The following is a 23,048-nucleotide window of genomic DNA, read 5'->3' on the forward strand; positions in this document are numbered from 1 at the left end:
AACACTTGACTGTGGACCAGTAATTCCTCGTAGTAATTATTATTATTTATTATTATTATTTATTAGATTTCTATGCCACCCCTCTCCATAGGCATGCTCAAGGGGAGACCTATATACAATAAATTGCAAAGAATCTTCTAGTGTGTAGGCCTAAGTCAATTCCTCAAGTTCCAAATAATTCAGTTATTCATAGACAGATAAATGTGGAATGAGAGATCCAAAATAAAAATGAGAAGAGATATTTTCTTTGGCAATAGTAAAACTTGCCCAAAATACTATCCACTCTTATCTCTATCTCACCCCTCCTTCAAGATTTTTGGGCTATTCCTCCTTTTAGATAAGAAATTGTGCAATTTGGGAAAAAAAACAAAAAAACACATTTGACTGTTAATACATTCTTTAACATTGACTTCCATAAAAATGCTATAGAGGAACACCACTAATCTGCTCTGTTCTTTGGGGGTCACCCACCTTCTTGAATGGAGATGGTCCCCTCTGGACAAGGAACACAGTCATAGCAGCAAACTGGGTCTCCTTCTCGAACCCTCTTGACAAATCCAGGGTGACAACTTTCCACACATTTGGACTGAGGCAAAGGCTAAGGATAAAGAAAAATAAATGTCAAAGAAAATGTGTCAGGACTAAACACCCATGGAGCATGGAGGCAGATACGAAGTTGAATAAGTATTCTTTCTGGGCTTCACTTGAAGAAATATGAATGGTTGCAGGATTTACAATCACTGGAAAATTCATTCATTTCCTATCCCTTGTTTCTCTCATATATTCTGGCAATAAAATGAGTGTCAGCATTCCAAATAGCATCCGAGAAATAAGTCGAAAGCTTGGCCTTCTTCAGAGTTCCAATTTATTAACAGGACCATGTTAGCACAAATGGAGAAACCCGAATCTAAATTTATGAGGGAATCTCCACCCAGGTTAGAGTTCATTTCCTTTCATATCCTCCCATAAGCCCATCACATGAAACATACATCTTCCGCCAATATTCTTCTGTAACTCCCAGCAGCTTCCGGCCAGATGCTGAACAAAGGCTGACTTTGAGAACCAAAAAGGAATGTGTCATGCCATGCAGTCACATACACACCAAAGTTCCCACAGCAACCCCCCCCCCCCCGCAACATTCTAAAGCATTTAAATGTGGCAGGCCAGAAACCTTTATATAAAATATGGCTTTGGCCTGACAAGGAATTTCCTACTTAATAAAGTGTGGGAGGAAGGAACTGAGAGAAGATTTTAGCATTAAGCAACAACTAGTGGATTTCTCCTTATGATTGTATTAGTATACATTCTTCCATTCTTCATATATCCATGATTATAAAGTATGATGGATTCATTGTATTAAATTTTAGAAAAAATATATAATAAATTTGAATTCCATTAGATTTGTTAAAATATAATACATCTCTTACAAAGAAAGAAATTTCTGACTAATTGAATTTGGAAATGTTTCTTCTGGGGTATATAAAACATTGCAAAGCCAATCCACTCTGATAGTAGTTCAAAACTGTCCCTCAGTTAAGATATAAAGGAAAAAATATTTACCAATTAGAGCTGTCAACATTAAAGTTGGTGTTTTTTTTCTTTTTATATAGTTATTTCATTAATTAATATATCTTCCATGCAGGTGAACTAAGATAAAACTGGCTTTCTAATTTGTAGAGCTGCAGTGAGATGGATGTGAGGTCATGAGGACATGTCCCTCAAATAGGGTAAGTCAGGCATATCTTGTCCCAAAGTTGCTTTTACAAAAAACAAATTGACTTTTAAAAACATTTTCCTTGAAATGTTTTGTTTCTTATCCATGAAGCTTGAATGGTGGGGAATGGGAAAAAAAAATTCTTTGCAGTCATCTGGTCATTAACTGTCTCAAAGTGGTTCAGGCTATTGGGGGTTTATCTGTATTCTCAGAGTCACCTGAATCACAGTGCAAATGAATATGGAATCTTCTTGGGATTGCTGAAAGGATTGTGTTTTAGGCAGAAAACAAGGTGATATTGTATCTCTCCTCCATCTATATTCAATTTTAACATAGATGGTCTCTTAGACCCATCTTTCAAACCAAACAGAAAGCCAGCAGGGTGGGAGTTGATTCCAAAGAGCCGGGGGGGGGGGGCAACAGAGAAGGATCTCCCCCGAGGTCCCACCAGTCTACATTGCTCAGCTGATGGGACCTGGAGGAGGCCAACTCTGTGTGTTCTAATTGGTCTCTGGGAGGTATGTGGCAGGAGATGGTCCCTTAAATAATGTGGCCCTAAGGTACATAGGACTTTATAGGTAATAACCAACACCTTGAATTATACCCAGAGACTGATGGGTAGCCAGTGCAGCTCATGGAGTATAGGTGTTATATGGGTGTACCGAGGTGGACCCATGACAACTTGCGTGGCTGCATTCTGGATCCTTTGAAGTCTCTGAACACTTTTCAAGGATAGCCCCATGTAGAGTGCATTGTAATAATCGAGATGGGAGGTGATGAGGGCCTGAGCGATTGTGTGCAGCGTCCCCTGGTGCAAATAGGGCCACAGCTGGTACACTAGGCAAACCTGGGCAAAGTTTTCCATGGCCACAGCTGAGAAATGATGGTCAAAGTTCAGCTGTGGGTCCAGGAGGATGCCCAAGTTGCAGATCCTATCTGAGAGGGTCAATATTTCTCCCCCCAGCACAATGGATGGACAGATCAAATGGTCCTGAGGAGGAAAAGCCCACAGCCACTCGGTCTTGTCTGGGTTGGCCCCCATCCAGACCCCTACAGCCTCCAGGCACTGGCACATCACATCTACTGCTTCACTGAATTGGCATGAGGTAGAGATGTTTAACTGGGTATCATCAGCATACTGATGATACCTCACCCCATGCCCTTGAATGATCTTGCCCAACAGCTTCATGTTGATGTTAAATAGTAGGGGGAAGAGGACGGACCCCTGTGGAACCCCACAAAGGAGATACTGAGGGGTGGACTTCTGTCCCCCCACTAACACCGACTGCGAACTATCGGAGAGATGGGAGGAGAACCACTGTAGAACTGTGCCTCCCACTCCCAATCCCTCCAGCCACCACAAAAGGATACCATGGTTAATGGTATCAAAGACCGCTGAGAGGTCAAGGATCACCAGGATAGTGGAAGGTTCCTTATCCCGGGCCCACCAGAGATCATCTATCAGCGTGACCATAGCGATTTCTGTGCTGTGACTGGTCCTGAAACCAGACTGAAAGGAGTCCAGTATTTCTTACCAATTTGAAAGAGATTCTGAATAGAAGAGAAACAAAAAGTATGTACCATAAAGAATAATCACACACCATCTGATGCTGAACATGGCTGAATCAATTTAGAAACATAAAAACAGAAGATTGACGGCAGAAAAAGACCTCATGGTCCATCTAGTCTGTCCTTATACTATTTCCATCGATTTTTGCCAGAAAACTGTCAGTCATGTGTGTGATCGACCGACGATAGCCGAAGCTGTGCCAGCAGTTCCATTTCCGCTACTGGAATGGCTCCCCTCTGTCCAGGCAGCAGTGCATTACTGTTCTCGAGCCCTCCCCCCAAGCAGTCTAAGGAAACATGTTTTTTCCTCCATACATTTAATTCTCAGCAGTCACCCACTATGTTGACTAGAGTTAACTCACTTGAAATTGGTTCTAATCTTTAGGGGGGAAAGGGAGAATATGTAACCTACCCTCTTGAACATCTTTAGCCAAGAAATAACACTTTGGTTGATAATCATTCCTTGTCTTTCAATACTTCCCAATTTCTTTTCGATCAAACTTCTTGTGGGCGAAACCACCAAACATTTGATGTCCTTATCCGCAGTTAATCCTCCATTTTGGTGCAGTTTCAAATGGGAAAAATTGTAGAATTCATTCTTCTCCAGAATGGAATGGAACTAGAATGAAAAGATCCAGGAATTTTAAAAATCAAAAACCTTTGTTTCTGACACCACCTGATATTTTCAAGTATGAATACCATTAAGTTCATTAGTGAGCAAAAATGGTTCAGCAAAATTTGGCAATTGTGTATTGACAAAAGATGTAATAAATTGAAAAGGGAAAGTCTTCCCCAGAAACTCCCATCTTACCATTGCGAAGAATCCCCATGAGAATCAATCAGGAAGCTCCCATCTTTTTCTCTGTTAAAACAGCCCCTGGCCTAAACATAATAGTATGTTTCATTCAGATGATACATTGCCAATGTTCCCTCTATTTTTTGTGTGTGTGGGCGGAAAAGTATAGTGTCTGAGCAGCACTCCCTTTAGGTGGCATAGAATAATAAATGAATGAATGAATGAATGAATGAATGAATGAATGAATGAATAGGTAAGTAAATAAATAAATAAGAAAAATCCCTTCTTTTTTATTAAAAGAAATTAATAATAAAACAAAACCAAAATCTATTACTATTAAAACTAAAACAACCAGCTAAACAAAAACCACGACTATTAATAAATCCATGCTTTAAAATCTTCATTTCTTAAATATTTATCATAATATTATAGTAATACTATGAAAATCTACCTGAACACCAATGCATCAATTAATATATTTCCATAAATTATACTTTTCTAAAATTTCATTCAATATTTCCATGCTCAATTAATTTTCAGGCACTTGGCATTTACTATTATTAACTTACATCAATCTTCTACATTTCCAAGTATATTTTAAATTTATAATGCAAACTCATAAAATCATACAGTACATATCATAAACCCCTTGTTTATCCTATGTATCTTCCATTAATTTTATCTATGTAATTCTATATAGTTCTAAATTTCTAATCCAATTTTTAAATTAATACATCCTAATATTAAACACCTAAATATATCTTTTACCAATATTCCATAGTCAATCCATATTTAATCAATCATCCCTCCTCAAATTTCTACTACCCTTCTCATTTCTGGGTCTCTCTCCTGTCTCTCCCCCTTTTCTATCTCATTTGTTTCTCATTTCTCCCTCTTCCTCCCTTTTTCTCCCATTCCTTCCCTCTCTCACTTCTCCTCTCTTTTTCCATCCCTGCCTCCTCTCCCCCTGTGTATGTGTGTGTTTGTGTGTGAACTCTTGAACCATTTCCAAAAACAGGTGAGGGCTGGGGTTTTATTTCTCTGTTATTATTTAAGTACTTTTTACCACATGCTTTAAATCAAGAGTCATTTCTCTCTCTGTTTCTCTCTCTTTCCTGTCATTCTCTGCCTCAATCATTTTCTTGTTTCTCTTTTTTTCTCCCCTTTTTTCTCATTTCTCTCTCTCTTCCTTCCTCTCTTCTCTCTCTTGCTTTCTCTCTCTCTCTCTTTCTTGCTTTCTTCCTCTCTCACACAATCTTCCTTCCTCTCTCCTCTCTCTCTCTCTCTTTCTTTCTTGCTCTCTCTCAGTCTCTCTTGTTCTTTTTCTCTCTCTTGTTCTCCTTCTCTCTCTTGTTTTTTCTCTCTCTCTTGCATTCTCTCTTCTTTTCTTTCTTTCTCACTCACTCTTTCTCTCTCTTGTTTTCTTTCTCTTGTTTTCTTTCATTCTCTCTTGCTTTCTCTCTCTCTCTTGTTCTCTCTCTCTCCATTCTTTCTCTCTCTTTCTCACTTTCTCTCTATCTTGCTCTGTCTGTTGCTCTCTCTCTCTCTCTTTCTCTCTCTTCCTTTCTTCTCTGTGGAGGCCAATGAAGGTTTTTCTTAGTTTGAATGTTCTGGGCGGGCTGGCTGGGGGATGGGAAGTGCATTCAGACTAACCTTCGCCGGCCTCCGCTTTATGAAGAATGCCTGCCCCATCTCTCCTGCAGCTCCTTGGCTGACAGCTGGAATGAAAGCGCTCTCAGCTAAGGGACTGCAAGAGGGGCAGGATAGGCATTTCCAAAGCACTCGGAGTGGCTAGCATCCGGATCAGGAAGATGAGAAGCCGCAGCCACCAGCGCCACTGCAACCACCATTGTGGGAGGAGCCATGCTCCAAGTAAGCCAGAGAGAGGAGTGGATTGGGCAAGCGGGCAGTAGTGGTGAGAAGCCAGGGGCGCGAGGGGACCGGAGATGCTGGGGGGGCAGGGGCAGCGGTGGCCGACATTTAAAGTAACCTTCGCCAGCCTCAGCACTTTTGTTGCTCCCTGCCCCCAACTCCAATGCCCAGCTCCTTGCGTGACCTTGGAAAAGGGTGCACAGGAGGGGTGGGTGGGCGTGCGGATGCGCACCTTAAAGTGAACATAGTACATTGCTGCCATTCACAAAATACTAATTAGTGAAGCAATGTTGCAAACTGTAAAAACCACTATAATAATTTGTGTCATCAAATAAAGACTGAATGTACCAACTATCATATCAAACAAGAAGAAAACCTCCTACACACGAAATCCACTTGTGCCTTCTATAACTTTGTAAACAACAAACTTAAAGACTCTAGATCCATCCCACCACTTATGGGACCAAATGACAAAGAGTATATTGATGAAACAATTAAAGCCAACCTCTTTAACAACTTCTTCAGCTCTGTCTTTGTGAATAGTAATGGCTCATGCCCAGCATTTCCTAGTCGCACCCCAACTAACTTCAATGATCTAACACAAATTGACTTTACCAAAGAAAACATTAAGGTTTTTCTTATTTTGAATATTCCGGGTGGGCTGGCAGGGGGATAGGGAGCACACGTGCCCATGCGCCCAACATTGAAAATCACCTTCGCCAGTCTCCGCTGTGAGAAGAACAGAGAGAGAATGAGAGAGAGTGAGAGCAACAGACAGAGCAAGATAGAAAGTGAGAAAGAGAGAGAGAAAGAAAGAGGTGGGAGAGAAAGAGATAGCAAGAGAGAGAGAACAAGAGAGAGAAAGAGTGAGAGAAAGAAAACAAGAGAGAAAGAGTGAGAGAGAGAAAGAAAACAAGAGAGAGAAAGTGAGAAAAAGAGAGAGAAAGTGAGAAAAAGAGAGAGCGCAAGTGGGGGAGAGAGAGAGAAAGAGAGAGAAAGAGAGAGAGATAGAGAGATGAGAGAAGAAGGAAGAGAGTGAGAGAGGGGAAGAAAGATTGTGAAAGAGAGACAGAGAAAGCAAGAGAGAGAGAAGAGTGGAAGGAAGAGAGAGAGAAATGATATAAAAAAGGGGAGAAAAAAATAGAAATGAGAAAATGATTGTGGCAGATAATGACAGGAAAGAGAGAAACATAGAGAGAAGTGACTCCTGATTTAAAGCTTCTCTGTCTTTCCGCTTGGCTGGTATCCTCAAAAACATCCATGAAGTCTTCAAAGAAAAAGAATCCCCTGGGTAAATGCCGATGGTCACTGATCTTGTTCTCTCCTCCTTGTTGTTGTGGGGCAGCTATGTCTATGGGCTAGCTAATGCTAGCTTCTTCTCTGCTCAGTCCTGGCTGTCTAGAAGCCTAATCCGGTGAGGGTTTGCAGTCCTCTCGTCGGGTACAGTATAACCACCTCTTACGGTACCCCCCTCTCCAAGATAGGCACCCAATTTTAACTTTTAAAGCAGAAAAAGTCGTGCCAGTAGAGCAGCGGCTCACTCCCCAGCTCCGCTCTGACGAAGCCCCGTCCCCAAATGAATCTACAGAGATGAGGCAGAAAACTCTTGACCATGATAAGATTAGGAAGGTTTTGTTATCAAAAAGAAACTTTTTGTATAAATAGCTAAGCCAGCTTTAATGAGGCCCCTTCATTTGGACCTCTGTCCCAAGTGTTGTTCTGGTTTCAGGCTAATGCAGATAATATTTGGAATAAATGATTGCTCAATGCATATAAATATATTTGTAAAAAATATGTCTTCTTTATTCCTCCTTTTTCTCCCATTCAAACATCAGCTTTTCATGCAGTGCTTTCCTTTCTCATCTTTATCTTGAGTAGTTAAGTAAATTATCTTGAAAGTAACATAAAAACATTCCACAAGTCATTCTAAAATTTATGGGCTAATCAGTGCTAGCCAGGAATCATAAAAACAGGTAATAAATCACACAATTGATAGCTTATGCTCCAGAGCTTGTCGTGTCATGTCCATTTTGGGACGACAAGATTGAACGGAATCAGGTTCCTCTTCCATTCACACCCGGATGTGAGGCAACTGATTAACCAGTTCCTCACCTTCTAATATCTCTTCCCTGACACTTGTTCTAACCTCCTCTGAGAGTGTCTGAAGTAAGGGTTAATGCACCTCCAGTCCTCCTCACTCAATCCTGAATGCATCTCTATGTCAATTGCCTCCCCCTCCTCCTCCTCCTCTGAACTAACATTCCTTTCTATCTGTAAATCAGGCCCGTCTGCCAATTCAAAATTGATCTCCACTTCAGAATCTGAATAATCCTCAGGCTGAATGGGAGTATACACAACAAGTGCGAGACACTCTAATTCTACAGGAATAAATTTATTGATTTATTGGTCACACCCAAAAAAAAAGAACCCAACTGAGCAGAGATTACCTTTTTATTTATTTCTACTTATCTTCCCTACCAGTTTGCACCCATGCAACCTTTTGTGCATGTGCTTTGCTTTTACTTGCAGCTTGCACACATGTATGCAGCTTCAAAACATGCAGAAGTAGGACAACATAAAGCGGGGGGTGGGGGAATCGCCACTACCAGTTAACCTGAACTGGTCTGAACCAGCATAATACCACCTCTGCAGCTGAGGCTCAGGCCATCAGAAGTTCTGAGTCTCCTTCAAATTTATTATAATAAATTTGTAAAATGCTAATCACAAACCATACCTACAGGAATATTTTTTAAAATGCAAACATCATTTTTAAATTAGTCGTATTTAATATCAAAATATATCTGGTATCAGCTTCTTGGTAAATCATCTCCCAAACAACAACATTGACCAAGTTTGTTGGCCTTTTGTAGCCCAAGGAACATGAGATAGTTCCTCTCCTTGTCCTATGGATTCTTTCCCCGAAGGAATTTGATTTGTTGGATCCATTATGGGACTCCTTACCTGCCATGGCTGCAGCCTTAGAGACCCCAAATTCTCTTTCTTGTCCTTTCTTTGCATCCTGGATCTGGAGGGATATGCATCCTTCAAGACCTGGGCCAGAGCCATAAAGACACTGTAATAATGGTGGTAATTTGGGATATGGTCTCTATTTATTTTCTGTTGGGTATCTAATGGTTCTTTCTGAGTGCATCTTCTCCGGCCTTTGAAAGAAAACACATTCTTTGGAAACAGACACTGAAAATATAGCTGTTGAAACTGGGGATTTACAAAGAAATATTGTTCAAAGCCATCATATTTTATCCTTTCTTTTAGCTGAACAGAAAATTTCCAAATACTATGGACATATTTGAAAAGACTGTGCCTTCTTATTGTCAATTCTGAATTGGGTAATATGATCCATATTTTCCCTTCAATGGGTCCTGGCAAAGATTCAAATGCTAAATGGAAAGGAAGAATTCTGTCCCAAATATTAACATCCTCCATGAAGTGAACAAAGACATTAACTTGTCTCCACTTAGATATGGCTTCCTTCAGAGGAAGGAAGGATTTGTCTTTTGAGAATTGTTGTGATATAACAACACAAATTCTGTTCCTGATAAGCAAAGGAGTCAAATTCCCCATGAAATCATCTCCATTCACTGTGTCTGAAGCAAAGAGACCAATCAAGGTCCATCTGAAATAGAGGAGCAGTTGGACAATTCTTGCATACTCAATCCCATCTTTGGGGGAAAGCCGGTGGTAAAAGGGGAATTGAATTTTATCACTCAGATCTTCTGAAGCAAGTTTCACACTGATCTGAAAAGCAATGAAGAATGCTGCCTTATATTTGGAGTCAGCGATACTACACTTTATTTATTTATTCATTTATTCCTTCCTTCCTTCCTTCATTTATTCATTCATTCATTCATTCATTCATTGGATTTGTATGCTGCCTCTCTCCGAGGACTGGTGGCAGCTCATAACTAGTGTTGGGCGAACCCAACGAAGTTAGGGTTCGGCGAACTTACCCGAACTTGGTGGTGCAGTTCGGGTAAGTTTGCTGAACCCAAACTCAAACCCGAACACGAACATTGTGGGATTCCCCACCTCCTTTTGCTTGCAGCGCCATTCCCGAGGCGCTGCAAAAGAAAGGAGGTGGGAAATCCCATGATGGGATTCCAGGGGCGGAGCTTTGACATCATGGAGACTCCTTACTGACCAGCCAAAATGGGGAGTTGAGGAGGAAATGAAGCCACGGGCCAGGAAGGAGTCTCTGTGATGTCAAAGCCCCACCCCGGAATCCCATCCTGGGATTTCCCACCTCCTTTTGCTTGCAGCACCATTCCAGAGGCGGGGAAATTTTGGGCTCGGAGGCGGCACAGCTCTCCCCCTCTGTTTCACCCATTGCCCAGGGCAGCCAATGGCCGCCTGTCTCATTTTATTTTTACAGAAAAGGCTCGGACGCCACAGTTCACTGCACAGTTCTGCCATTGACAGGATTCAAACTCAGGACCCACACAAATATTTCCATTAAAAAAACCCTGGATATCTCAGATTTTCACATGGTGACACCCCTTGCAAGGAACATGCAGTTAGTCTCCCAGAAACCATCTGTGCCAAAAATAATTGTTTTCTCAGCCGGCTGAAAAGTTCTGCCATTGATAGGATTCGAACTCGGGACACACCAAAATATTTCCAGCAATCCTGGGTGGTGGAAGGATATGCGCTAAATTGCTTCCTGCCTCATTTCCAGCTACCACTACATTCACCCAGTGGGCAGTGAGAGAGGCACTGGCCATGTTTACTGGTCCACATGTTGGTGGTGATATGGACGTGGGAACTGACAGCATTGCACAGTGCACACCGAATTTTCTCCACTACATGTTGGTGCATGGCAGGGATGGCCTGGCATGAAAAGTACTAGCAGCTGGGAACGGCATATTGTAAGACAGCCACTTCCATAAAATTTCTGAAACTTTCTGTCTCCACCAGGCAGTAGGGGAGCATTTCAAATGCCAGCAGCTTTGAAATGCTTGCATTTAGGGTCTGGGCTCGTAGGTGAGATGAGCTGAATGTCCGCTTTCTCTCCAAAGTTTGAGGAATGGACAGCTGAAAGCTTCCTTAGGACGGTATAGACAGGCTTGGTGGTGGTGGTGGTGATGCTGCTGCTGGTGGAGGTGGTGGTGATCCTGCATTGTCCCTTTGGGGAGAGACAGGTGGCCTTGTTGTTGGGGAGGCGGTGGCAGGGGCCGAGGCAGCCTGGGCAGAAGAGGAAGACCCAGGCATTTGAATACTTTATTGCTGCCAACAAAGCTCATGTTTTGTATTCAGGTGCCTGGTCATGCAGGTGGTGCTGAGATTATTAACACCTCTCCCTCGCTTCAGGGACTGGTGGCAGAGTGTGCAAATGACCTTTGTCTTGTCATCTGTAAACTGCTTGAAAATATGCCATGATGGTGAGAGTTTTTGTGGCAAATGTTGCACGCTCGGTCCCTGGCCACAGTGGGTAGTAGTACCAGCAAACTGAGCGCTGAGGGTTTGCACCCTTCTCCATCTTCTGCTGACTGCCTAGGACTGTGGGACCACCACAGCCTCTTCCTCCTCTGAACTCTGTCAGCCTTCGGTCCATGTGGGATCTAGCACCTCATCATCACCCCGGCATCTTCTTCCACCCACTCCTCCCACTAGCCTCCCTCTCAGCCTCAACATTGTGGTAAATGGCAGGAGTGGGGATTTGGGTCTCATCATCCTCTATCCTGGTCTTCCCTGATGATGCCCTGGACTCCTCCTCATTCTCCAGCAGAAGCTCTCGGCTATCCGGAAGCTCAAGGTCTGCAACTGGGAATGGGGCAGGTGGATGGCCCATGGCATCCCAGTTACAAGTGTCATCAAAGAGCATTAAAGACTACACTGCTTCTTGCTGAGATGGCCTTGCTGCTTTGAGGGGGGGGGTGATGACAAGGGCTCTGAACTCGCAGCTGAGGTGGAGTGTGTAGAAGGCAATGCCACGGAATTGGTAGCGCTGCGTGCCATTTTATCTCCAACTTCTTCTTGCCTCACCACTCTGGAAGCAGTTTTGGGGCATGTAAATATAGGCCCCAAACCCAAGCACCTGCTTGCACCACAGATAGGGGTTTGAGGCGCAGATGTTATATGCCCTCTCCCTGCCCCTGCAGCACCAGCTCCATCACCACCACCACCAGCAGCACCTTGACCATGGCCCTTTTTCAGAGCGTTCTTCATGGTTGAAGCCCTGCAGTGAACCAAGAAATTTGGGAACAGAAGAAGGTGTGGCGTTCAGGTGGACCTAGAATTGAAAAATGAAATGCCCTGTGAAAATTAAATTCCCAGACAGCAGTAGACACCTTGTATTAGATAGAAAAAGGAAATGCAGAGAAAGGAAGTGGCCCCGTGTTTGACCCAAAATTAAACTGAAAGAGAGCACTAGTCGCTTTTCATTAGATAGAAAAAGGAGATGCAGAGAAAGGAAGATAAGAAATATAAGACTGACAACCCCCCCTCCCATTTTAATTACTGGAATGGCTTGATTTATCACTTATACCTGAACTTTTCAAACCCAATCTGTACGTAGGACAAGTCTATTGTTGACCCAGAGGTCAGTAGCAGCAATGCAAGACTGACCGCCCCATTTTAATTATTTGAAAGCCCAGATTTATCACTTTTACAGTAACTTTTTCCACCCAATCTGCACATAGGACAAGTCTATCTCTGAGAAATCTATCAATATCCCAGAGCTCAAAACAAGGTGCTACTGATTTGGAATCACATTAGGTTTAACAAGTAGATTCCTTAATGTAGTCTCATGTTTCTCAACCACGACATATTTAAGATGAATGGACTTTAACTCCCAGAATAGCGGCCCCGTGTTTTACCCAAAATTAAACTGACAGAGAGCACTAGTCGCTTTTCATTAGAAAGAAAAAGGAGATGCAGAGAAAGGAAGTAGCCCCATGTTTTACCCAAAATTAAACTGACAGAGAGCACTAGTGGCTTTTTATTATATAGAAAAAGGAAATGCAGAGAAAGAAGATGTCCCTGTGGTTGACCCCAAATTAAATTTAGAGAGAGCACTAGAGGCTTTAGATTAGACAGAAAAAGGAAATGCAGAGAAAGAAAGTGGCCCTGTGGTTGACCCCCCAAAAAAATTGACAGAGGATAGTAGCAGCAATGCAAGACTGACTGGCCCATTTAAACTCTGGACTGCCTAGATCTATCACTGCTACATGAATTTTTCCCACATTTTTTTTTTCAAACGAAGTCTGTACATACCAGAACTATGCAAGTGTGGTTGCCCTTTCAGTGGCAGCCAGCAGATGCAGCGAGACAGGCCCTCAAAAAGTTTTTTTTTCTTTTTTGTCTTGGATGGATGGCTAGGCTGCTATGCCTACAGGATCAAATTGGCACACTGGAGAACTGCAGAAACCCCAAGATTCAAGGAAACTGCAAAAAAAGTCTTTTTCTTTTTTTGCCTTGGATGGATGGCTAGGCTGGTATGCCCACAGGATCAGAATGGCACACTGGAAAACTGCAACTGGGGGAGAGAGGAACTGCCCCCCTGCCCACAAAAGACTGTTTCTTCTTGTGCCCTGGCTGGATGGCTAGGCGGGTATGCCCCCTGCTAACACAAGTTTTATTCTTTCTTTACCTTGGATGCCTTTTGAAGAAAATGGAACAGTTGAGAAATCTCCCTTTGATGTTAGAAATCTCCCCAACCTATCTCTCCCTGTCAGCAGCAGCAACAGCACTGTCCATAACTAACTAATAGCTCTTTTAATGGCGATGGACTGCATGCTCCTGCCTTTTATACAGGCAGGTCAGCTGTCCCTCCGGACCAATCTCAGCCATGCGTCCGGCTGGCCAATCACTGGTCAGCAGGACACATGGCTAATCACAGCCGGTCCTTGCATTTCATGCCTGGAGACAGCATGGCTTCAGCTTACAACAAGGCTGTTGATTGGTGCATCACAGAGTTTGTTTGAATGCTGAACTTGAACATGGACTTTTAAAAAAGTTCGGGTTCAAGTTCGACATGCTGAACATTGCAAAGTTCGGTACGAACCCGAACTATGCAAGTTTGGTTCGCCCAACACTACTCATAACATAATAAAAAACAGTATGCAATATCAAAGTCTAAAATCCAATTAATTTAATTAACTATTCTAAAAACCCTGGAGCATTAAAATCATTCATTCACATTCAACAACTAGCATACATTGCACAGAAGCTAGGGTCTAGTGACCCCAAGCCTGGTGGCATAGATGGGTTTTCAAGTTCTATGGAAGGCAAGGAGGTGGGTGCAGTACAAATCTCTGGGGGGAGCTGATTCCAGAGGGCTGAGCCCCCCACAGAGAAGGCTCTTCCCCTAGGCCCCACCAGGTGACATTGTCTAGTTGACAGAACCTAGAGAAGGCCAACTCTGTGGGACTTGACCAGTCACTGGGACTCATGCGACCAAGGGTAAAATAAAATAGAAACATAGAAGACTGACGGCAGAAAAAGACCTCATGGTCCATCTAGTCTGCCCTTTTACTATTTCCTATATTTTATCTTACAATGGATATATGTTTATCCCAGGAATGTTTAAATTTGGTTACTGTGGATTTACCAACCACGTCTGCTGGAAGTTTGTTCCAAGGATTTATTTATTTATTTATTTATTACTTAGATTTGTATGCCGCCCCTCTCCGAAGATCTCCTACTCTTTCAGTAAAATAATATTTTCTCATGTTGCCTTTGATCTTTCCCCCAACTAACTTCAGATTGTGTCCCCTTGTTCTTGTGTTCACTTTCCTGTTAAAAACACTTCCCTCCTGAACCCTATTTAACCCTTTAACATATTTAAATGTTTCGATCATGTCCCCCCTTTTCCTTCTGTCTTCCAGACTATACAGATTGAGTTCATTAAGTCTTTCCTGATACGTTTTATACTTAAGACCTTCCACCATTCTTGTAGCCCGTCTATGGACCCGTTCAATTTTGTCAATATCTTTTTGTAGGTGAGGTCTCCAGAACTGAACACAGTACTCCAAATGTGGTCTCACCAGCGCTCTATATAAGGGGATCACAATCTCCCTCTTCCTGCTTGTTATACCTCTAGCTATGCAGCCAAGCATCCTACTTGCCTTTCCTACTGCCCGACCACACTGCTCACACATTTTGAGACTGTCAGAAATCACTTCCCCTAAACTCTTCTGAAGTTTTTGCTAACACAGAACTGCCAATGCAATACTCAGATTTAGGATTCCTTTTCCCCAAGTGCATTATTTTACATTTGGAAACATTAAACTGCAGTTTCCATTGCTTTGACCATTTATCTAGTAATGCTAAATCATTTACCATATTATAGACCTCTCCAGGAATATCAACCCTATTGCACACTTTAGAGTCATCGGCAAATAGGCAAACCTTCCCTACCCAACCTTCCCCTATGTCACTCACAAACATATTAAAAAGAATAGGACCCAGAACAGACCCTTGTGGCACACCGCTTGTAACCTGTCTCTGCTCAGAATACTCGCCATTAACAATAACTCTCTGATGTCTATGCTTCAGCCAGCTTGAAATCCACTGAACTATCCAGGGATTAAGTCCAATCTTCACTAATTTATCTATCAGCTCTTTATGTGGAACCGTATCAAAGGCTTTGCTGAAGTCCAGATAGGCAATATCCACGGCACCACCTTGATCCAACACCTTTGTGACATAGTCAAAGAACTCAATGAGATTAGTCTGACACGATTTGCCTTCAGTAAAGCCATGCTGATTTGGGTCCAATAAGTTATTGTTTTTTAGATGCTGATTTATCCTCTTTTTGAGTAGAGTCTCCATCAATTTAACTACAACTGATGTCAAGCTAACTGGCCTGTAGTTACCAGCTTCTTCTCTACTGCCCTTCTTGTGGATAGGCACAACACTGGCCATTCTCCAATCCTCAGGAACATCTCCTGTTAACAGGGATTGGTTAAACAAATCAGTCAGGGAGGTAGCAGATCTGAGTTCTTTAAGAACTCTGGGGTGGATGCCATCTGGACCCATTGCCTTATTTATCTTTAATCTTTCAAGTTCTTCTAAGACATCGGCTTCTAAGATCACTGGAGCTAAATCCGTACAGCTGGAAGCAATGCTATATCCCTCTATAGTATTATTTTGTAAGGTGTTATATAGTATATCCCTCTATAGTATTATTTTGTAATACTGTATTTTAATAAATTCAAACTGATTCTCATGTACATATTAGATTAGTTTTGTTGATTAGTCATTCAGCCATACTTAGGTGCAAGATCGTGCAAAATGCAGCTGCGAGAGCAGTCATGGGCTTACCTAGGTATGCCCATGTTTCTCCATCACTCCGCAGTCTGCATTGGCTGCCGATCAGTTTCCGGTCACAATTCAAAGTGTTGGTTATGACCTTTAAAGCCCTTCATGGCACTGGACCAGAATATCTCCGAGACCGCCTCCTGCCGCACGAATCCCAGCGACCAATTAGGTCCCACAGAGTGGGCCTTCTCCGGGTCCCGTCAACTAAGCAATGTCGGTTGGCGGGCCCCAGGGGAAGAGCCTTCTCTGTGGCGGCACCGGCCCTCTGGAACCAACTCCCCCCGGAGATTAGAACTGCCCCTACTCTTCCTGCCTTCCGTAAACTTCTTAAAACCCACCTTTGCCGTCAGGCATGGGGGAATTGAAACATCTCCCCCTGGGCACGTTTAATTTATATATGGTATGCTTGTGTGTGTGTCTGTTAGTATGTGGGGTTTTTTAAATCTTTGTTTGATTACTTATGATTTGTTTCTACATGTTGTGAGCCGCTCCGAGTCTTCGGAGAGGGGCGGCATACAAATCCAAGTAATAAATAAAATAAATAAATAAATAAGATATAAACAATCTTAACAAGGTCATTTTCAAAAAATAATGCAAAAGAAAATACATTAAGTAAAAATTAAGAAGGACAAAGGATACAATTGTATTTCTATTTCACCTCTAATAATTACCACAATTGAAATACATATGCAGCTCTCGAGTGAACTTTGTTTTTAGCAAAACACGATGCCCATGGAATGTATAGTTCAAAATCCTTCCTAAGTCCTTATAAGTTGTTAATGTCTAGACTGAGTTACATGAGTTCAAACATGCACATTGTTTAACTCATTGCAGAGTGACAATCCTATTTCTAATGGTTACACTGAACCCAAAATGAAACCTGAAACATCTGCTTGTAACAAAGGGCCAAAAGTCTGAGTTCCATTTTGAGGGCAATCAATTCCTTCCCTAATATTTATTTGTATCTGTGAGAAATAAAACTTTATTCTTGTAAGAAATAAGAGCAAAGGAACAGCCATCTTTATACAATATTATATTGTATAATCTAAATGTATTTTTTGCCTGTCAGCTTTAGAAACATAGAAACATAGAAGATTGATGGCAGAAAAAAACCTCCGGGTCCATCTAGTCTGACCTTATCTTTCTGCTTCTCTGTTTTCACAAAAAAAGAGCATAATACATCTTGTTATTCTGACACTAGAGTGTGAGATTGGGTCATGCTGACATTAGATAGAGGAACTGTGCAGATGTGAAGTTATAAGACAATTCCATGCTGGAGGCCATCCAAGTAAAATGCCAACTGTTACATAATATGGGTGGGCAATGGAATGGGAGGAGTCAGATTAATGTTTGCTTTTAAAGCTGAAAATGTGTTTATACAAGTGTTCACATTAGAATGTAACTTGGTTGAAGAACCTTATAAATATTCTTTCCATGCCCTTTTGCAAAAGTCCAATAAACACTCATATTTACTTGTTCATGGGTTTCCTGTTGAGTTTTTCAGGTTATTTATCACAGCATCACAAGCTGCACTGAGACCCATGAAAGCAGCAAACAGATGTTTTCATTGACTGATATATTTTGGAATATAGCTGTTTCACAGCAAAGCAATTCTCAATGGTAGATTGGCTCTTCATAAAGCCTGTTTGTTCTTCTGTAAGGAATGCACTTTTCATCTCCTACTTTCACTCCATTCAAAAGGAACCAAGCATGTACTTGGGGCTCAATATTAAACCAATCAGTCTGTAATTGCTGGGATCCTTTTGATTCCATTTTTATGTGTGTTTTTATTGTTGTTAATTGCAAAGTCATGTCTGACCTATCATGACCTCATGGGCAATGTTCTTCCAGGCTTTCCTGATCTTTTCCTCCTGATCTTTTCCCTTAGGAGAACTTTCTACCAGCTGATCAGTTCTATTGCCTGGTTGATGTTCTTGCGGATTTAAATAGTAAGGATGTTGTAGATATTAGCAAGGCCCCTCAGGTGGAGAATGAGGGGATGTTCAAAGGAGAAGTTGTTGTAAATGAGGAGCATAGTGTCACCAAACCAAGTCCAGTTAGAAGAAATAAAGAGAGGACACATGTTCTTGTGGGTGACTCGATTGTCAGAGGTGTTGATTTGGGACAGAGGAAGGATGTGGTGAAGGTGATGAGGTGTCTTCCAGGAGCCACTGCCCACAGGGACAGGAGGCGGATTACAAACATTGTCAAGGCTGTGAGTAAAAGTAATAAAGTTGATGTGGTGGTGCATCTTGGCACAAACGATTTGTCCCAGAGAAATGTTAATGTAGTAAAAAGAGATTTTCAATGTCTAAGTGTGGAGCTGGGTAAAATAACTGATTCAGTGACTTTCTCAGAGGTGTTACCGGTATGTGGCCAGGAGGGTAAAACAAGTTGTATCAGAGAGTTTAATGTGTGCTTAAGGCAGTGGTGTAAAGCTGAAGGTTTTGGCTATGTAAGTCATGATGTCAGTAGGTGGTGTAATAGGGAGTTGTTTAAGAGGGATGGTTTGCATCCATCACACAGAGGTGCCCAGGTGCTCGGTGAGGAATTCAGAACTTTTTTGGACAGGCATTTAAACTAGGTAAAGGGGACAGAGATGTACCAGATGTGGAGGATTTCTGTCCCCGACCAATGAGGATAAATCAGTTTCTGGAAGCTTATGAAAAGGGAGCTGTAAATAAAATAGATGTAGTTGTTGATGATAAGGGGCAAACTAATAATGAAAATAATGTTCTTCGGGTAATGTACACGAATGCTCGAAGCTTGAGCAACAAGCTCTGTGAGTTAATGGCCATAATATCTAGAGATAATTTGGATCTGGTTGCCATAACTGAGACATGGTTTAAGGATTCTAATGAATGGGAAATATCCATACCAGGATATACACTGTATAGGAAGGATAGAATAGAGAGAAGGGGAGGTGGAGTAGCCATTTATGTTAAAGAAAGTCTAAAAACAATACTAATTCAAAATACATGTAAAGATTTGCATGCAAAATAAAGACGGTTCTGTCATTAGAATTGGGGTGATCTATAGGCCTCCAGGGCAATCTGAGGAACATGACAACAAGATGGTGGATGAGATTACCCTAATGGCAGTAAAGGGAGATATTGTAGTTATGGGTGATTTCAACATGCCTGATGTTGACTGGAATATCCCCAGTGCCCTTACATGCAAAAGTAAGAATATAGTAGAGGCCTTTACAGGAGCAGCTATGGCACAGCTAGTTAAGACACCAACTAGAGGGGAGAATATTCTAGATTTAGTTTTTAAAAATGGGAATTGGGTTTCAGAGGTCAAGGTGGGAGAAAATTTAGGTTGCAGTGACCATCTATGTTTGTGGTTTTATGTAAAAACTGATGGTGAGCAATCCTATACTGCAATCAAAGTATTGGATTTCAGAAAAACAAATTTTAATGCAATGGGGGAATATTTAAATAATGAATTAAAGGGGAGGGATAAAATGGCAGGAGCGAGCACCCAGTGGACTGTATTAAAAAAGGCCATCTTAAAAGCCACAAGACTTTATGTAAAGCAAGTAACTAAAAATAAAAGGAAGAAGAAACCGCTATGGTTTAGCAATGATGTAAGGGCTATAGTCAATGAAAAAAAGGCTGCCTATAGGAGGTATAAAGAGTCTGGAAGTATAGCTGATAGAGAGGTGTATAAAATGAGACAGAAGGAGGCGAAACAGATAATATATGCTGTTAAAGCCTCAAAAGAGGAAGAAATAGCAAAATCTGTAAAGAAGGGGGATAAAACCTTCTTCAGATATATTAGTGATAGGAAGAAGAAAAACTGCAGCATCACAAAGCTTAGTACCGGGAATAATACATGCATTGATGGGAATAAGGAGATCGCTGACCATTTCAATACCTACTTCTGTTCAGTTTTCTCAAAAGACACCTTACAAAATAATAATAATACTATAGAGGGATATAGCATTGCTTCCAGCTGTACGGATTCAGCTCCAGTGATCTTAGAAGCCGATGTCTTAGAAGAACTTGAAAGATTAAAGATAAATAAGGCAATGGGTCCAGATGGCATCCACCCCAGAGTTCTTAAAGAACTCAGATCTGTCATTGCTACCCCCATGACTGATTTGTTTAACCAATCCCTGTTAACAGGAGATGTTCCTGAGGATTGGAGAATGGCCAGTGTTGTGCCTATCCACAAGAAGGGCAGTAGAGAAGAAGCTGGTAACTACAGGCCAGTTAGCTTGACATCAGTTGTAGTTAAATTGATGGAGACTCTACTCAAAAAGAGGATAAATCAGCATCTAAAAAACAATAACTTATTGGACCCAAATCAGCATGGCTTTACTGAAGGCAAATCGTGTCAGACTAATCTCATTGAGTTCTTTGACTATGTCACAAAGGTGTTGGATCAAGGTGGTGCCGTGGATATTGCCTATCTGGACTTCAGCAAAGCCTTTGATACGGTTCCACATAAAGAGCTGAAAAATAAATTAGTGAAGATTGGACTTAATCCCTGGATAGTTCAGTGGATTTCAAGCTGGCTGAAGCATAGACATCAGAGAGTTATTGTTAATGGCGAGTATTCTGAGCAGAGACAGGTTACAAGCGGTGTGCCACAAGGGTCTGTTCTGGGTCCTATTCTTTTTAATATGTTTGTGAGTGACATAGGGGAAGGTTGGGTAGGGAAGGTTTGCCTATTTGCCGATGACTCTAAAGTGTGCAATAGGGTTGATATTCCTGGAGAGGTCTATAATATGGTAAATGATTTAGCGTTACTAGATAAATGGTCAAAGCAATGGAAACTGCAGTTTAATGTTTCCAAATGTAAAATAATGCACTTGGGGAAAAGGAATCCTAAATCTGAGTATTGCATTGGCAGTTCTGTGTTAGCAAAAACTTCAGAAGAGAAGGATTTATGGGTAGTGATTTCTGACAGTCTCAAAATGGGTGAGCAGTGTGGTCGGGCGGTAGGAAAGGCAAGTAGGATGCTTGGCTGCATAGCTAGAGGTATAACAAGCAGGAAGAGGGAGATTGTGATCCCCTTATATAGAGCGCTGGTGAGACCACATCTGGAGTACTGTGTTCAGTTCTGGAGACCTCACCTACAAAAAGATATTGACAAAATTGAACGGGTCCAAAGACGGGCTACAAGAATGGTGGAAGGTCTCAAGTATAAAATGTATCAGGAAAGACTTAATGAACTCAATCTGTATAGTCTGGAAGACAGAAGGAAAATGGGGGACATAATCGAAACATTTAAATATGTTAAAGGGTTAAATAGGGTTCAGGAGGGAAGTGTTTTTAACAGGAAAGTGAACACAAGAACAAGGGGACACAATCTGAAGTTAGTTGGGGGAAAGATCAAAGGCAACATGAGAAAATATTATTTTACTGAAAGAGTAGTAGATCCTTGGAACAAACTTCCAGCAGACGTGGTTGGTAAATCCACAGTAACCGAATTTAAACATGCCTGGGATAAACATATATCCATTGTAAGATAAAATACAGGAAATAGTAAAAGGGCAGACTAGATGGACCATGAGGTCTTTTTCTGCCGTCAGTCTTCTATGTTTCTATGTTTCTATGATTTGTACATATCAAATATATCTGGCATAGCCCTGTTGGAAAAGGGCGGCATAGAAATCTAATAAATAGATTTCTTTAATCTCACACCAGCTTCAGTGACCCTATAATTTTAATAATAATAATTTATTAGATTTGTATGCCGCCCCTCTCCGAGGACTCGGAGCCACCTCATTCTCTGTCATCCCATTCTTCTTTTGCCTCCAATCATTCTTGGCAGTGGGTCCTTCCTTCCCATTAAGTGGTCAAATATTGAGTTTCATCTCAGGATCTGACCTTCTGAAGGGCAGCCAGGGTCGATCTCCTCTAGGACTGACTGGTTGGATTGCCTTGCAGGAGTCTTCTTTAGCACCATATTTCAAGGACCTGAATTATTTGGCGTTCAGCCTTTCTTATGGTTCAAATTTCACAGTCATACATTGCAACTGGGAAAAAACCATAGTCTTGACTATATACACTTTTATTGGCAGGGTGATGTCTCTGCTTTTTAGTGTGCTATCTAGATTTGCCACAGTTTTCCTCCCCAGGAGCAAGTGTCTTTTAATTTCTTGGCTGCAGTCCCCATCAGTGGTGATCTTGGAGCCCAGGAAAATAGTGGGAACTACTATTTCTATGTTCTATTTATTCTATTTATTAGATTTCTATGCCGCCCTTTTCCAACAGGGCTATAGCAGATATATTTGAGTTGTACAAATCAAACAGGCAATAGAAACTTCACCAGTCAGGATATTTGTTGAACTGACCAGCTGGTAGAAAGTTCTCCTAAGGGATTTTAATATTCACCAAACCATTCACCATACCAAAACGTATCAGGAAAGACTTAATGAACTTAATCTGTATAGTCTGGAGGACAGAAGGAAAAGGGGGGACATGATCGAAACATTTAAATATGTTAAAAGGTTAAATAAAGTTCAGGAGGGAAGTGTTTTTAATAGGAAAGTGAACACAAGAACAAGGGGACACAATCTGAAGTTAGTTGGGGGAAAGATCAAAAGCAACATGAGAAAATATTATTTTACCGAAAGAGTAGTAGATCCTTGGAACAAACTTACAGCAGACGTGGTTGGTAAATCCACAGTAACTGAATTTAAACATGCCTGGGATACACATATATCCATCCTAAGATAAAATACAGGAAATAGTATAAGGGCAGACTAGATGGACCATGAGGTCTTTTTCTGCCGTCAGTCTTCTATGTTTCTATGTTTATGATGACATTCAGAAAATGTGCAGAAAATTGATTGGACACAGATCT

The sequence above is a fragment of the Erythrolamprus reginae genome, chromosome 2, assembly GCF_031021105.1.
Source record: "Erythrolamprus reginae isolate rEryReg1 chromosome 2, rEryReg1.hap1, whole genome shotgun sequence".
Taxonomy (NCBI): Eukaryota; Metazoa; Chordata; class Lepidosauria; order Squamata; family Dipsadidae; genus Erythrolamprus; species Erythrolamprus reginae.